The 17,301-nt window shown below is 43.9% G+C and overlaps 1 protein-coding gene across 1 annotated transcript in view; it reads left to right on the plus strand.

The window, feature by feature from the left end:
* Nucleotides 1-409: 409 nt before the first annotated feature.
* The window catches only part of LOC133452589 (SPRY domain-containing SOCS box protein 4-like), a 72,631-nt gene continuing 55,739 nt past the window's right edge, over nt 410-17,301 (plus strand). Inside the window, exon 1 of the mRNA XM_061732002.1 lies at nt 410-560. The gene's annotated coding sequence lies outside the window, so the exon portion shown is untranslated. The remainder of the gene's footprint in view (nt 561-17,301) is intronic.

Raw genomic sequence — 17,301 nt, forward strand, 5'->3', positions numbered from 1 at the left:
CTCTGTGGGACTATTAAAGGATTTCTTATCTTATCTTATCTTTTATATTTGTATTGTATTGCACCAATCACCACAACAAATTCCTTGTGTGTGTTAACAAACTTGGCAATAAACCCTTTTCTGATTCTGATTCTGATGACTGGTACACGGTTCTACCAGTAAATAATTATAATGATAATAATACTAATATTTAACTATTAATATTATAATTACTGTCTCGGTGAGTTTTGCAGCGCTACTGGCACTCGGAATCTCCGAGCAGCGCTTAAACGCACCGCCAGGGTCTGGACCAATAGCGTCAGAGCAAAATGTTGCGTCACGGAGGAATCGACCAATCAGCGTTCGCTGTGAGAAGTAAACCCAGCTGGGACACGCCTCCCTGCTGCCTGTATGTGTCGGGCTGTCGTTTACTGCAACAAAGACATGTCATTATCTCGTCGAAACATTTGTAACACCGCTGGAGTAACTTTGTTTTCAACCCCTCAAAAGGAAGAGAGGCTCTGGTCCTTCTTAGCCGGGAAGAGATGCTCGCTGGCGGGGACGAATTGAGTTTGTGTTGGGTACGTGCTGCTGTGTTTACACCGGGCGCGGAGCCGCCGGCTCTGCGGCGCTGCGTTTGCTGCACGGTGTTTTATTTTCCTCCACTTCGGGTCTTCAGTTACTGTTGCAGGATTGAAGGAGTTTAGACCTGTTCCGGAACAAAAGACGCTCCTCTCTGTGTCTGTTTTTAGTTTGACGCCTTTAGGCGCGGCGGTGTAAAAGTTTCCACAGCTTGTATCAGAAATACTTTGTAGTTCATCTTTGCAGTTCAAAGTTACCTGAACGCTCTTGAGCTCACATGCAAACTTGCATTTTGATATCTCTGTGCTCATCCTGCTAATGTCATCAGATCTGTCCTCTTACACCACAGACTAACAGTAAAGAGAGGTAAACCTGTGATAATACAGTATGTGTCCATGACTGTGTAGGATATAACAATCTGCTACAATTATAATACATTTTATTTATCTGTCTCTGAACTGATTGACTGTTATTTTTAAAAACTTAAATGTGTTTCACTGATCTGCTCTAAGAATTATGGTGCTTTTCCTTCCTCCGTGAATGTTTGGCAACACCTTGACTTTTACTAGTCAAAAGATGGGCAACGTGACAAGGACATGAAAGATGGGGAGCAGACTGTCAGAGCAGGGAGGGGAGGGAGATGGAGTGAAAGGAGAGTTGGAGAAATACTGGGAAAGAGAGAAGGGTGGCGCATCTTGAGATCAGCATGAAAGAATGAGAGCGTGAGGTAAGAGACATGTAATGTCTTACTTTTGGTGCATCAGTGTGAGGTGGGAAAAGTGGTGGTCTGGTTAGTCTCCCTGTTGATGGATGACCTGTCAGAATGAGGGATGGGGCTGCCATGTGGACGGGGAGGTGGAGGAGGAGGAAGGGACGTCGAGGTGGTGACTGAGGGTCATATATCTGTCTGTGGCCACTATCTCACCTCAGTGTTTTTTTCCTCTTCACTCTTTTTTTTTTTTTTTACCTATACTTCCTTTCTCTCTCCTTGCCCTGTTTCCATGAGTCTCCTCTAGGGCTGGGGATCGATTCAAATGTCAAAAATCGATTCGATTCCGATTCTTAAGATTCAGAATCGATTATCAAGATTTGATTCGATCCGATTCGATTCCGATATTGATTTGGGTTAGTGTTATTAAAACTGTTTTTTGAGCTGTTGCATTAATTATATGACTATAGTTATGCAAAATATTACTACTAGTATTATATTGAGATTAAACAGTAAGTATTGCAGCTAATGATGCTGTAAGGACCAATCAGCTCCCAGAATGCTGATAGAACTGCTTTCAGAAACATCATGTGGGACAGAATTACCAAACAGATCCAGGGCAGCAAACACAGACGGATTAAATCGGTTTTATTTTTTCCCACGTTCCGTTTTTATTTGTTCCATTTTCGGTCTATTTTGGTTTTTAATGTTTGACTATTTGGTTTTTAGCATTTTTTGCAAATGTAACCCCAAGACAGTATATAAAGTAATGAAATATAGACAATTTATGCCATTATAACACTTTAATGTTTTCATACCTTTAAACATATTTAAAGGCAAAAACATGGCACCAGTTATTCTCGTGTCCAACAAAACATTCCTTTTTTGGGGATAAACAAAAAAATAACCAAAAGTTGTAATGTAATGATGGAAAAAAAAAACATAAATAAAAGAAGAAACCCCCCCCCCCCCAAAAAAAAATTAAAAAAATTGATCTTTAGACATATGAATCGATTTGTAGGAATTAATATGAGAATCGATTTAGAATTGGGAAATCAATTTTTCAACACAGGCCTAGTCTCCTCGTGTTTCCCAACAATTATCTTGTCTATGTTACCTTTTGCAAACTAGTTTATCCCCCTAAAATAAAAATCGTCTTCAGGAAAGCTGTGTAAATGTGTGCATTTTATCCTGCAGATGGAGTGGGAACAGACTTATACTCAGCAGTCTTTTGTTAAGTCGGGGATGGACTGCTGAGTTTTCAGAAATGCTGACAGACACACGCAGCAGCAACTACTTAAACACACTGCTGCTGCTCTGTAAGTGGCGTTAACTGCTCCAGTCGGAGACGGCCGGGGAGGTGATGCGGGCCTCCTGCCCCTGACAGGTGCTTCCCCTGTAAAAGCAGTGTGTGAATGTGGATCGTGTGGATGTGCTGGTGACTCACGAATGCCGTTAGAATGACCGGATAACCCAAGCGAGAGATGAATACACAGTTTTCCAGAAAGCCAGTGTTCGCATACACCATTCCCGGTCTGTGTCCTCATGTCTAGCTCACCACTTATCATTATTGTGAGGATGAGGCTCACAGTCATCTGACTGTCACGCTGTGTGGTGGTGCCGGTATGTTTTGGAGAGATTGCTGCAGTGAGTCATTAATCAAAGCCCTCATCGTGGAGAATATACGGCCCAACAAGCCAGGAGAGTTGCAGCCACAGCGGGATCACGAAGTCATTAGTGTTGTGACAAACAGACCTTGTTTCCAGTTGGCGTCCTCTCCTCGTAAACCTCATCACATTAACTCATTTCATCTCATCCTCCCTTTTATAATGTATCAGTTGACTCCCAGTCGACAACAATCACCACGTCTGAGCTGATTGAAAAATTTGGACTTATTTTAGTTTCTGGGGACTGAAGAGGCCTGCGTGGAAGAGGGAAGCAGCGTGCTGATTTGCATATAAATGGCATCCTCTTGCTTTATCGTCACGTTTAAGTTGATGGAGAGTTCATGTCTGTGTGTCTCTTAGCGTTTGAATCGATTCGGTTGCGGCGCTTTAACTAGTTCTGAATCACCTTCCTTCCTGTTACTACAGTCTGCCTTGTGTGACACTATCTGATGGTTTTTCCAGTAGGATAAAATCAATTGACTCATCCTGGAATGTAAAGCGGGCATGTGATGGCTTCAGATAGGGGTGATAAAGTTCAGATGCTTGTTTGAAAAATACAGTTACTCAAGTCTTCTTGGATGTTGGATGAAATGTTGTTCTAAAAGGGGAACAAAGAAAAACTTCCTGCCTTTTATAAGATCTTGGATCACTCTCATATATCACCTCTCGGAGGAGTTTTGTAACGGGAATCCTCACAGGCCTACACATCCAAAAATAAACCAGACAGCATGATAAAGCCTGACTGCCGTACATCATGTGTGTTCCAACAGCAGATGCAATATTTTTTTCTTTAAAAGGGAACATGGGGGGCTGAATAGTGAGTTTCTTGTGGAAAGCCGAGCCTCAGATGGTTTTGTTTTTAATTGAAAGGGGATTGTGAGTCTAGTGTATGAAGTCATGACCTCTAATAAATTGCCCGGTGTTCCCTCCGTTCATCCCGCCAGGATGAAATAACGTAACCCAGAGATTGCATTTTTAAACACTCTGTGATTCCATCCTGTTGCCACTCATGTTGAAGGACAGGCAATCATTGGATGAACCAGGAAATGCAACGATGGCTGGAGCTCATAGCGGGTGACCTTTAGAGCGCAGGATCTGCTGGAGCTGCTGGTCGGGGTTTGCTTCCAGCTTTACGTGGATCACCGGTGCTGTGTAGTTCTTCTGCATCCCTGCACGCAGCGTGCAGCATTTCTCTGGCTCATGGCATCAGCCGATTTGAAATGACCCTTACAGTCAGCATGAACATACTTTGTTTTGTTTTGTTTTTTTTTTACTTGCAATTTCACACAGTTAGTTGCAAAAGTATGTTTGTGATTAGTTTATACATCACCACATTAAATTAAGCACTGTCCCGTCAGTTTTGAAGCAGTTGGCTGAATGTGAGCAGGGACTACAGCCCTATTGACTTCAGACAAGCTTTCTCAAGCCCCTTTCACACAGCCAGTTCGAGGCGGGAACGTTGCGCCTCTAAGCCGCCTCGCTGTTCTGTGTGAAAGTCACGGAGGCGGAATGGGGGGGCCAAGTGGCCCCACCAATAAGCCGGCAGCGGAGGTAGTCACAGAGCCGTCACAGAGACGGAACGGGGTCTGTGTGAATGACACAGCCGGCATGCCGCTGACATGACGGTCGGACTGACGCTGTCGTCACGCCTCTGATTGCGGAACGCCGGGATGCTGTGTGAATTTACAGACGGGAGCGGCGTTATGCCGGCGTTGTATGGTTCTGTGTGAATCAACAAAGGCGGCGTATTGGCAGGACTTCTTTACACCAATATTGCGGAATCTCTGTGTGAAAGGGGCTTCAGTCTAACGATGGCCACATTCACTTGCCCTCTGATCCCTTTAGGCTTCATTTATTATTCATATTTCATATTTTCATATTTCCATTGTATGCTGCTGTGGTACTGGAATTTCCCCTAGGGGGATCAATAAAGTATATCTTTATCTTTATCTTTTTTGTTGGTTTTTTCACGCAACCAGCTGACAAATGCCAACTCAGTACCTGGCAGTAACTCCAGACCTCTTATCTGATTTGTCAAAGTCGGAGTTAACTTTATCCTCAATCATGTAACGTGAATTACACAGAGGATCAAAATTGTGTTTCCCCAATCTCCAGGTGTGCAAGTATTAGTTTAGCACACAACATATAACATAGTGTACACACATCAACAATGAAGTCCAAATATTTTTGAAAGCTTAAAGGAGCTTGAGGCCGGATTGTGGCAAGATTTATGAAAAAAATCCGTATACATTTTAAGTTTTCTAGTAATAATGTCAGATGAAGCGTTCCAAACCCAAAAGAACGAGCCCTCTAGTGTATCTCTCCTTTGCCTTGAACAGGCTGTGTGCTGCAAAATGTACTGCAATTCAGTCCCGAATTTCCCGCGCTGGGCTGCGGATGTGACGTCACATGACGCTGCATGTGCGTTCTCCCCGTTCTCCCGTGCCGGCTTCACTGTTGGCTGCAGTACCCCCAACGGCCGTCGTGGTGAAGGGTGGCGCTAGAGAGTCTCGTTTCTTAAAAGGAGCCTCAAGCTCCTTTTAAATGGTGAATGCAATATTTTTGTAAAACCATATAACGTTCAACATCAATAATTTGGGGCTAAAATGTGTCTGAAAACGAGCCGTAGGGTCTCCCGAACGGTTGCTCACCTAACTGTCACACGCAGTTGGTTAGCGCTATGACCAATCTGGGCAATGAGTTCGGTGATGTATTCAAAGGGACGAAAATGAGTCAATGGGACAGTGAGTTGTGGAGAAGATTTTGATGGAGAGAGGGAGATGGCAATGTAATAATGGAACCCAACGATTGTCAACATTTGTGCAGAATTTGAAAGGAAACGTGCGCTGCATCACTCAACCAGTATTGCCAGAGGCCGTGTGGACCGCGTACACGTAATCACGCTCAGATTACTTTTTGAATAACAACTTTATTGTTGGAGCGAGTTTAGTAGAGGCTTATTACCATTTGTAAATGAGACAGGGCTCATCCACCACAATCCCGAAGAGGTTGTTACGGGAGACCTGGATGGCCAACATGTCTCACCATTTCATCTGCAAAAGCCAGGATGCATGACTGCTGAATATGAGCTGGCTTCGCGCACTTCGAATCTCACTCTCGTTGTGGATGGCAAGTTGCTGGACTGAAAGTCCAATTTAATTGACCTTGGTCTTCCATCAGGGTGATCAAAGGGGAGACAACAACCACTTAGCTACCAGTGAAGCCAACTGGTAAATTAAACCTTTGGTGTAGCCTCCTGGCAAAACAGCAGATACATTTGCAAAGAAATGATTTAAGTGTTGTCAGAAAAAGTCAGAATTTTAAACTGTTGATGCCAAAGCCGTTGTTAATCAGCTGCAGACATCTTACCTGTTTACATGTTGTATTACTTCGCCACTCTGTTGTCATGAGGCGTATTTAGAATGGATGGCGCTAATATCGCTGGATGATGAACGTGTATTTAAGGCGTGTCGGCAATGTAAATGCAAGACGTGGTAGTTGTCACCTCCGGCCTGAAGGCGAGTTGAGGGGAGGGAAGGTTAGTCGGGAGGCGTGTAGAATGACGTGTTGTCTGTACATCAGCAGAATTCATACGCCAGACAGGTGTCATTTTCAAAACAAGGATGGACGAACATCTGGATGAGCGTTTTGGCTGGGTTCTGCTTCTTGCAAACGCCTGGTTTGTCATTTTTGTGTCCAGTTGTTCAAACAACGGACCATCCCTTGTGGTTCTGGACATACCGTGGTTTATGGCGTTATCGCCTCTGAGGCTGAGTAACTCGTGGATCTCCTCGTCTCCCCAGTTACTCATCTTGCAAATACAGATCCTACCGGTGACGTCCTGCTGCTGCTGTTGTTACTCTCATCAGCAGTTTCCTTATTTTATAAAATAATAACAAATAAGTAAAAACCTCCCCTGGTGGGTTGTACTGAGGTTACGTGACTTACAAATCCGTCCCAGGACCCGGCACCCTGCTTTAGCTCTGTTAATATTAGACCTGACCCGCGGTTAAGAGGAGGCGGTTATTTGCGGGGCAGCTCAACGCGCCACCCTTCGTCGGTCAATGTAGAAGATGCTATTGTGTTAAACCCGCCCAGAGACTCTCTGAAGATAGACTGATTTCATTGGCTCCCCAGTTCTTTTGCATAGTTAATGAGCCCTAACAGATGGTAACCAGACAAACATGGAGAGCCAATTCAAATCTGCTCCGAGTACGTCTAGATTTCTTGAGTAAAGCAGGACAAGGCTAATGTTCTTGCAGTCAGTGAGCATCAGGAAACAACCTTTCCTGAACAGATATTCATGAGTACAATCCTTTCTAGGTCGGCTACTCATCTAAGTTTTGGAGCATGTTTGGGTTTTCACAGAAATCGACTTTGTAGATAATCTTAGCCAAGTGTGAGTAAACTGATAGCATCTGGTTTCCAGATGATCTGAAACATGTGTTTACTGGGAACTGATTCTTAACTCTGTTGTTTTTGTTCAAAAGATGTTTACAAGCAGCTGTTTAGATTGCTTAGTGATGATTCTGCTGCTCAAATTCTGTTTCGTATCATCAACAAAAAACCTATGAATCCAGTGAATCAACACAACCAGCAAATGAAAAGTGATCCAGCAGCAGTGTAAATGATGGGAAACAATGAAAAATATAAGCTGTAAATCTGATGCTTTTCCTTTTCTTCTTCGAGTGTCAGCTTGTCGGATGACTCCTGTTTTGTCAGTTTATCTTTCTTCATCTCGCTCCATCTATTTTTCTGCCCATAATTACGAGGTTCATGAAAGCGTTTAGAAGCTCATGAATATTTAGGTCTTGGAGGGGAAGTGTCGGGGGAGACCCTCGTGTGACTGCTCTGGCCTCATTATGGAGATGGTCCTACCACGCACACACCCACGCACGCATTGGGTACTAATCAAACCTTGAATAACTTTAATGATGGCCTCAGAGCAGCGCCGCTTTAATGCTCAACGGGTGGTGAAGTGGCTTCGTCATGCCATAAACTACAAGAGCCCCTTTCACACAGAGATTCCGCAATATTGGTGTAAAGAAGTCCTGCCAATACGCCGCCTTTGTTGGTTCACATAGAACCATACAACGCCGGCATAACGCCGCTCCCGTCTGTAAATTCACACAGCATGCCGGCGTTCCGCAATCAGAGGCGTGACGACAGCGTCAGTCCGACCGTCATGTCAGCGGCATGCCGGCTGTGTCATTCACACAGACCCCGTTTCGGCTCTGTGACTACCTCCGCTGCCGGCTTATTGGTGGGGCCACTTGGCCCCCCCATTCCGCCTCCGTGACTTTCACACAGAACAGCGAGGCGGCTTAAAGGCGCAACGTTCCCGCCTCGAACTGGCTGTGTGAAAGGGGCTAAGGAAACTTCCTCGCTTCACCAAGTGTACAGCCACAGTTTGACCGACTGACATCTAAAGTTTCAAAAGTTGAAAATTCACTAACTTCTGGTCTGGGTAACTCTCCCGCCACAATCTATGGAACCCAGCAATCAGTTCATTAGGACCTGACGTCACCCCTATTCAACAACGGACAGTAGGTTTAAACCTTTGACAAGAAGCTGCTCGCATGAACATCTCTAATACAGCCATGTCAGAAATAAAGTACCCCCTGTTTGAGGTCGGAGGTCTTGCATGTTAATACATTAAATAAGAAAACAATAATCTGCTCCCACGAGGTCTTGAAATGGAGAAAAAACAACTTCAAATATTTAGAGGAAAATAAATACAAGACCTGAACTCATAATTTAGTACTGCAGTTTAGACAACCCAACATGTGATGTCTAGTGTGTATGCCAGGTCTTAAGAGGATCCATCGATCCATCCATTTTCTATATCCGCTTTATCCTTTGCGGGGTCACGGGGGTCTACTGGAGCCTATCCCAGCTCATCACAGGCTAGAGGCAGCGGTACACCCTGGACAGGTTGACAGTCCATCGCAGGGCCAGTCTTAAGAGGACATAATACTATAATTAGGGCCCGAGCACCTTCAGTGCGAAGGCCCTATTGTATCTGTAGGAATTTTTTTTTTTCTTTCTTTTTTCTTCTGACAAAAGGAAGGCCTTTTTGCCCCCCTAAACGTGCCCAAAAAGTCACCAAATTTTGCATGCAAGTCAGGCTTGGCGAAAAATGTTATATTTAATGGTTTGCATTAATGGGCGTGGTAAAATGGCTCAACAGCGCCCCCCGGAAAACTTTGTGCCTCAAGCCCCACAATACGGTTTGACCTACATGCATGAAAATCGGTACACACCTGTATCTTGGCGCAACTTAAAGAAAAGTCTCTTGGCGTCATGTTGAGAAACCAAACAGGAAGTCGGCCATTTTGAATTAATCGTGTCATTTTGTTGAAATTTATGCCATTCCTTCGGCAGTTAATACGGCCCCAACCGTAACGTGCCCCCAGGTATGTTATACATCAAAATGTCAGTCTCCATCCTGCGACTACACGCATTACTTTTCTCTTTCAAAAGCGTTACCGTGGCGACGCTAGACGCCAAAAAGCGCGCCCACCCTTCATCTGATTGGTTCAGATAGAAAAAACTTTGCGCCTCAAGCCCCACAATACGGTTTGACGTACATGAACGAAAATCGGTACACACCTGTATCATGTCGCAACTTAAAGAAAAGTCTCTTGGCGCCATGGCCAAAACCGAACAGGAAGTCGGCCATTTTGAACATTCTGAATTAATCGCGTAATTTTGGAGCAATATATGCCATTCCTTCGAGAATTAATACGGCCCGAACCGTATCGTGAACCCAGATGTGTTATACATCAAAATGTGCGTCTCCATCCTGCGACTACGCGCATTACTTTTCTCTTTCAAAAGTGTTACCGTGGCGACGCTAGACGCCAAAAAGCGCACCCCCCTTCATCTGATTGGTCCATATTTGATAGTTCCCCAAAAGTCACCAAATTTTGCATGCAAGGCAGGCCTGGCGATAAATTTGATATTTCATGGTTTGTATTAATGGGCGTGGCCTAACGGCTCAACAGCGCCCCCTAGAATACTTTTCTCTGCAATAACTTTTGAATGGTTTGACATAAAGAGTCGTGGGTGGTGTCATGGGACTCGGTATTGAGTCCTTGACCTTCATTGGCCTGAATTAGCCCCGCCCCTTCTTCTGATTGGTTGTCCCGATTTTCTGCTATAACTTTTGACTGGTTTGACATAGAGAGTCGTGGGTGGTGTCATTTCTGATATGCTTATGGGGGGCGGTGGACGTGAGTGCGAGGGCCTGTTCATCGCTTGCAGCTTTAATTTCTATTGTGTTTCTTACCAAAAATAATCTACAGTTGTTTCTGTGACGTTTCTAAACTGCTCCATGAGCTTCCCAGTGAGACCAGGGTCAGTAGCCCCTTTTACATGTCCAGATTATTTATTTCCTATTCCTTCAGTTAACTGGGTCGTCTGTCTTTTTTTACATTAACTGACACGGGGTGGCGTGCTGAACTGGCCCCGCCAATAAAACGCCTCCGAGGGTTCACTTAATGCAGTGCAGGTCTAATGTAATCAGAATGATGTGGGATGCCGGGCCTTGGGTGTGATTGATTGATAACAGGACGAGGAGGTCTGCATGCTCCTTGTCCTCAGAGGACGGCATAAATTAGCACATTACAGAACTGTAATGTTCAGCTGCTGACTACAATGACAGACTGTGGCTTTGCAAGAAATTAAATCTCAGGTCAAAACTCATTAAGAAATTAAAGATCCTTTAGAAAGAACTTCTATTTGCAGCAGCAGGGCTGGCAGAGGAAAACTGGGCTGGTTATATTTCAGCTTGTGCTACACGATTCGAGAAAGCCAATCTGGAGCCGTCATGTGACGCAGTACCACTCGATTACCCCCCCGACTCCTCTTCCCTCCCGACGAGTCTAACACACGTTCTTCATACAGGGGAAGTAACGGGATCTAATCTAAAATATGGTCATTGACTAGAACAGAAAAGACGGTGGTCAATTTACACACAGCGGCTCAAGCTGGCAGGAAGTTAGACATCAGACTAGCGTTGAGAATTTGGTGAATTTTCAAGGTGAAATACCCTGAGAGGGCTCCAAACATGGACTTTACATATTCCTGCGGGGTCTGTGGGTGAACTGTTGACAGGATTTAAGCTGATATTTGAACTTTGTATGAGGAGAGGTTCAGTTTAGAAGTAGAAAAGCAAATTTTACTTGACGCCACTCATCTGTTTTTATATGTATAATCGAAAAGTGAACATTACTTGACAAGATATACACTCAACGGTACCAATAAAGTAATGAGTGTGCACTAACATTCACTTCCTGTGGGACTGAGGCAGAAGACGTTTTTATTTTATCGTAATGTATTGATTTAGTTCTCAAACTCATCAATAATTAAAAAACATAATAGTTTTTGTGTTTTGTAATCATCGATGTAATGTGTGCATAACTCCATGCTTGAAAGATAAAAAGGCACATAATTGGTCATAATGGATTATGGTCCCGCTGTAGCATATCAGTCAGAGCCTAGATTGTTGCTACATATCACTGCTGATGTCTTTCCTCCTTGACATTGTGTCAACAAACACAACCATCAAAGGGCCACAACTTCTGTCTTTATAGAGGCCCTTATGCTTTACTTGAACATTTCAAAGATCGATGCCTTTTTTTTTTTTCTGCATTTTTTTTTTTTGAACGAGTGCAGCTTGCAGCTGCTTCTCTCTGCTCCTCACACCGAGTCATGACCGAGGAGCAGACCTGTGACTCATTGACTCTGCAATGGATTCAGTTGAGTCGAGGGGAAAGGGCGGCAGGGATGAGCAGAAAGTTAAAAGACTGGAGAGAGTAATAAAAGCTGACTGATATGTCGCAGGGAGAGCGCTAACGTGAGGAATCAAGGAGGTGGGTGGGCTTAGGGAAGCTGGAAGAAGTAGATAGAGAAGAAAGGTAAAAGAAGGTGAGAAGGAAGCAAATGAGAGCTGTGGAGGTGGGGAGAAGAGCTCTGCTTTTTGAGAGATACTTGCATCCCTGCAGATGGGAGGAGAAGGCAATGGCGGGTGAGAAGAGAGGAGAGAGGTGGGAGAAATACAAGAGACTTAACCAGCATATGAGGAGGATCAGAGAAGAGGGAACAGTGGAGTGTCACTGCAGATGGTGTTGACTCTGTGAAGGTGAGAAGCAGGGAGGAGGGTGCCGAAACCCCACACAAGAACACGTTTATTCCCAGACTGGAAAAGAGCTTGATAGGAAGTAATCGTTGCTTTGTTCAATTCTTTATGAATTCATGAAGTTCTCACTGTAGCATAACTTGGATAAAGAGTTAAAATGATTCCTTAAGCCATTCACAGCATCAGTTGTTACCGTGACATCAGAACAAAACTATCAGCAAGGTAACCCTAGTTACTGCATCATTGACCTGAATGAATTCAGAGATTGGGACAGATCATGAAGGCTAAGTTTGCTGCGCTCATGAGCCTGAAGTACATTTTAGGTGCTCTTTGATAAGAATGATATAAATCTATAAAATTGGATCAGGCAGTTGAAGGTGGAGGTGAATGTCATGACCTTTGACTAATTTCATTTTTGTAACAAGCCATTCCATCAGCCTTAGCTCCTTACATAGGAACATTTATATGTTTTATTTCTTTCCTCCAACATATTTTAAGTCCTTCATGGAGAAATATTGTGACTTGTCTGGTGTATATTTGCTACACTGCTACAAAAGGGAGCTTTTAGAGGCTCACTGTAGCTGATGATGACTGAATGAAGCTGTTCTTTATAAAGTGCAACAAAAGCCAGACGTTTATTAACCTTAATGTATCCACTTCTTCTGCTCTACTATGAAGTAATATATTTATGGATTTAGATATATGTTTTCTCCAGAAAGTAACAAGTATATAAATGTGTTGTTGCATAACAGAATGTTATTTTCATTTGAGGATATTTATTATTGTGGTTAAGTTTTTAAAATGTCCTTTTTCCTTTATTAATAACATGGCTGATGTAAAAATGCATATATCTGTTAAAAAACACATTGTATAATACAATGGTTGTATTAATGTTCAGTTAGTTTATTTTATGATCAATTGAATGAAAGAGCTTTTGAATACATGCCAGTCTGCTAGATGAGCTGTGATGTCATCAAGTACAAACTACGCTGCTGTTCCAGTAGCAGAAGGACCGAAATATGTTAGACCCCACTATTATCCCTGGATGAAGAACGTGTCTCTAACGGGGACTGGCTAATGTAAACGCCAGGCGTGTTATTGCCTCCCCGTGCCTGAAGCCGGGTTGAGGGGACGGATGATGAGTCGGGAGGCGTTATCGACTGGTACTACGTAACATGACGGCCCCCTGCCTGTTTGATGGGCCTCGCTGGCTTCACCAACATCAGAAGAACTGGCTGACGCCAGAGATGGAGCAGGTGGTGGATCCACGCGGAATAACAGTGGGATTTGTGTAGACCGGCAGTCTCCCTCTGCCACTCCTGCTGTTGTGTTCGTTGGCCGCAAAGTTCTTTCTGCGGCTCTTCAGTTTGTCAATGACCCAAGTTTCCTTTCTTGAAAAGTCTGTCTGTCATTTTAGCCGCCAGTTGCAGAGGACGGTTTTGTGAATAAGCTGAGTAATGACGACCACGGCTCTCACGGACATCCTCCTCTTGTCGACAACAAATCCCACCCAGGACCCGCAACCCCATGTCAATTCTGATTACATTAGGCCTGACCTGCGATCAAGTGTACCCTCAACACGTACGGTCGACACGCCATCCCATATCAGTTCATGCAAAAAGGACAGGCACACGTTAGATTCAGGGTATCCGCCAGTGTAAGAGGGAAATGAGAAACGGCTCTACCTCACACGCATGCGCTGTAAGTGTCCTGGACATCACTGTCCTTTTACTTTGAAAGGGATGATGTCAAGCTCGAGTGTCAGCTGGTCCAATTGCAGTTACATTGGATGTCACTGGTGCTAGCTGATGAAATAGTACATGGGCGTGGCACAGCTTCAAAGTATGTGGTTCATTTGTGTAGCGGACACAAAGACACTTGGTTAATTGTTCATAGTATGACATCAAGCGTTAAGTTGATGCTGCTGTGCGAGCCTGCGATTAGGGGCCTGTGTTAGTTTGGTCACTTTTATTTCAGCTCCACTGTCGCAGCTGGGGTTCAGCCTCGTTTCCCCACCACCATGTGCAAGCTTTCATCAGGCCACTTCAGAGTCCTCTGAGCGGAAACACGACTGCCACCATATCTTGTGAAGGCACGCTGCTCTGCACACACTTGAATGATTATAAACAAGGCACAACACAAGGCAGAACAACACTTAAGCCACAGTTTGATGAGGTTTGTCACCAGTTCAGAGCAGTAAACCCACTCTGAATTACTGTAAATGTCTGTGAGGGAAGGATAGTAAAAATGTCATGATCACTTTATCACATAAAAGCAATCATTGCTCATAAGCCAGTCCCAGACAGTTGTTGCACTGCAGGCTCATGATGTTATTCAGCAGCTGTGAAATTTTATTATTTATGTCCCTGTAAAGTTCCCGGTGGAAGGTGGGAGAAAGTGGCAAAAACAAGATATTTATTAGTCATTCATGTTTATTTATGCATGATGTGTATTAGCCAAGGATTGAAATGAATTAATTCCAGGGTGGTCTGGCAGTCTGTCACTCACTGTGGAGTGTTTTTGAGAGCCCTCGCCGCTGTGCCTCACAGTTTTGTGCTTAGTTCGGCACTGTTGATCCTTAATTGTTAGCCAGTGCGTGCCAAATACCCGCCACTCGTTTTGCCTTCACAACATTTTTGAATTAAATAGCCACAGTCTCCCATGTAACCACAATATATATTTGTTTTATCCGAATATCCCAAGCTATGACTTTAATGCCTTTACAGTAGTAAGGTGGACAACATGCTCCTCAAATGAGCCCTAAGAGTGTATCATCTTCATGAGCTACAGGTTTCATCACATGCTTGTTTTGCTATTGCTTTAGGCTTTAAGATGATAGCATCATCTTGTCTTCAGTGTCCTTTGTGCTCAAAGCCACTCTTTGTGGGAACATTACTTTTGAGCACAAGGGAGGAGTTCATGTGTCATCCAATGGCGTAAGAGTAAGACACATATTTTAGAAAGACAATGTTGCATTACAAAACACGTGAGACGGACTCCCCCCCTTCCCCCCATTTGCACATTATTGTCAGTCCAGCGTGTCTATATTGCACCCATGTTGCCAGAAGTGGCTTTATTTTTTTGCTAAAACATATGAACAAGCCATAAGAAAATGTGTCCATAATGTACAAGTGTCACAAGAAAAGTGCAGAAAATCTGAGACCGTAATGTTTTTTTGGGGGGCAACATGATGCCAACCTGTAACCATGTAATTTTTTTCTAGTCTAACTCTAATGAACCACAAATGACATGGAAGTACGAATGTGCACGATAATACTTTAGTTCAATGTAATAAAATGTTGGCACGTTTCCAGTTGGAAAGGAAAACATATGTAACAGATGTATAAAACATGATTTTGCCTCCCAGGACGTGTTGTAAATGTACCAATTCCTGAGTTTTAGTTTTTGTGCAGCGGAGCGACGTGGCTTTAACATATTTAGATTTGAGACTTTGTTGTTTGAGCTCATACCAAACTTGAAAGGATTGCAGGAGCGTTGTTTATTATGCCATCTTGTCAGTACTTTTTACTCTCCTGCTGAAATTATTCTGTGTGAATCGAAGTGAAGAGAAAAAGGAAACGAATTAAGAGAGAGAGAGACGAGAGGGGGAAAAAAAATTGCATTGGCACACACGATGAGGACCCACTTGGGTATAGATGAGTCACTCCTTTGGAAGGACGGCCCGATGCACGGTGTAAAACCGATGCAGAGATACGAGCACAGGCAGCCGTGTGAACCAGCCGTGTGTCCTTCCCTTTTCCATGGTACTTGTTTGAATTCCACAGACAGAAACATTTAAGGAAGCACATGTGCTGCAGAGTGATACGAGGTTGCTGATTTGCATTTGTAACAGATCTGACGGATCACCTTGAAATAGTCAACGAAACCGGAGGTGGCAGTGATACTGAAGAGTCTACGTCTGGCTCGCTGTGTGTGTTTCAGTGTGTAAGAGCGGCAGAGACTGGAAGGGTCTCACATGAGGGAAGTAACACTCAAACAGTTAATCTATATTGATATCAATTCCCTGTTTAGACACAACTTTAAGCCATAATGGCACAGTATATTTGTTGGACTAGTTTGGATTGGATGGATTAAAGAGCGGTTCGTCTTTTCCTCTGGTTCTGGTCAGGTTCTTCCTTGATTTCCCGGAGGCAGTGCCAACGGACGCCGCTGGGTAAAGGAAGCATGTGAGGTATGCAGTGCAACAATCAGACTAATGTGGACTGACAATATGATACATGTTTCTTGCCTTTGGCTGATTCCAGTGAATTTAGTTTTCCGTGTATCAATACATTTTAACCAATGCCGTGGTCTCTGATGCTACTGATTTAAGACAGTGGAGCCTGGAAACGGCTTTGACCTTTACACTGATATCCTCGGCCTGATCGGAGGGAGTTGTCCAGTTTTACTCCGCTATCTTCCTGTCTTTGGAGAACAAAGCTGCTATCACGTGATAAAAAATACTTGAATCAATATATTTCTTTAGTCAGGGGTGTGGCGCTGGGGAAGTGTCTGGGCTTTCTGTGGCTGACGGGGAGGAGGGACAGGAACAGGGTGATGGAACAATGGGGACATGAGGAGATATGGAAACGATGGAGCAGATGATACCAGCTCATTAGTCTGTTCCTATATTTGGATCTCCGTGTTGTTCCCTCCTTTTGTGTTACTAACAATAGAGATATGCTCTGTGTAGGCCTTCGTCCTACCGTTGCCTGTGTATATGCCTCATCAGTATTTCTCGAGTCGTCATGGGAACGTTACAGCGCCTGGCATACAGGCGGTTGTCAGTGCAGTTCACTTGTAATGAGCCGAGGTCTTTGTTTTCAGAAAGAGATACTCATCAATTTGACTTCTCCCTTCGTTTGATCAGAAAGTGTGAGGCTTCTTTTTCTCCAGTGAGTTGCAGCAACTAATTAGATTTGCCTGTTTACATCCACGCCTAAAGATGTTATATAACATAATGTCAAATCCAAATACTTTTTGCCTAAAAAAACGACCGTGAGCCCCTTTAGTAATTGAACATATTAATTTTGAAGAGTCTACAGTGGTCATTAACATTTGAACCATGGCGGTGGAGGCGGTCCGTTTCTTGTTGTGGTGCCGTCACTGTGTCCCATCTTAAAGGGCGGTAAAAAGTTACCGCAGCTCATGATGATGGGATGTACACCGAATGACCTTCACATTATAAAGTAAGCAATACCCATCTTAGTACAGTCTGCGTA

This window comes from Cololabis saira, chromosome 10, assembly GCF_033807715.1.
Source record: "Cololabis saira isolate AMF1-May2022 chromosome 10, fColSai1.1, whole genome shotgun sequence".
Classification (NCBI taxonomy): Eukaryota; Metazoa; Chordata; class Actinopteri; order Beloniformes; family Belonidae; genus Cololabis; species Cololabis saira.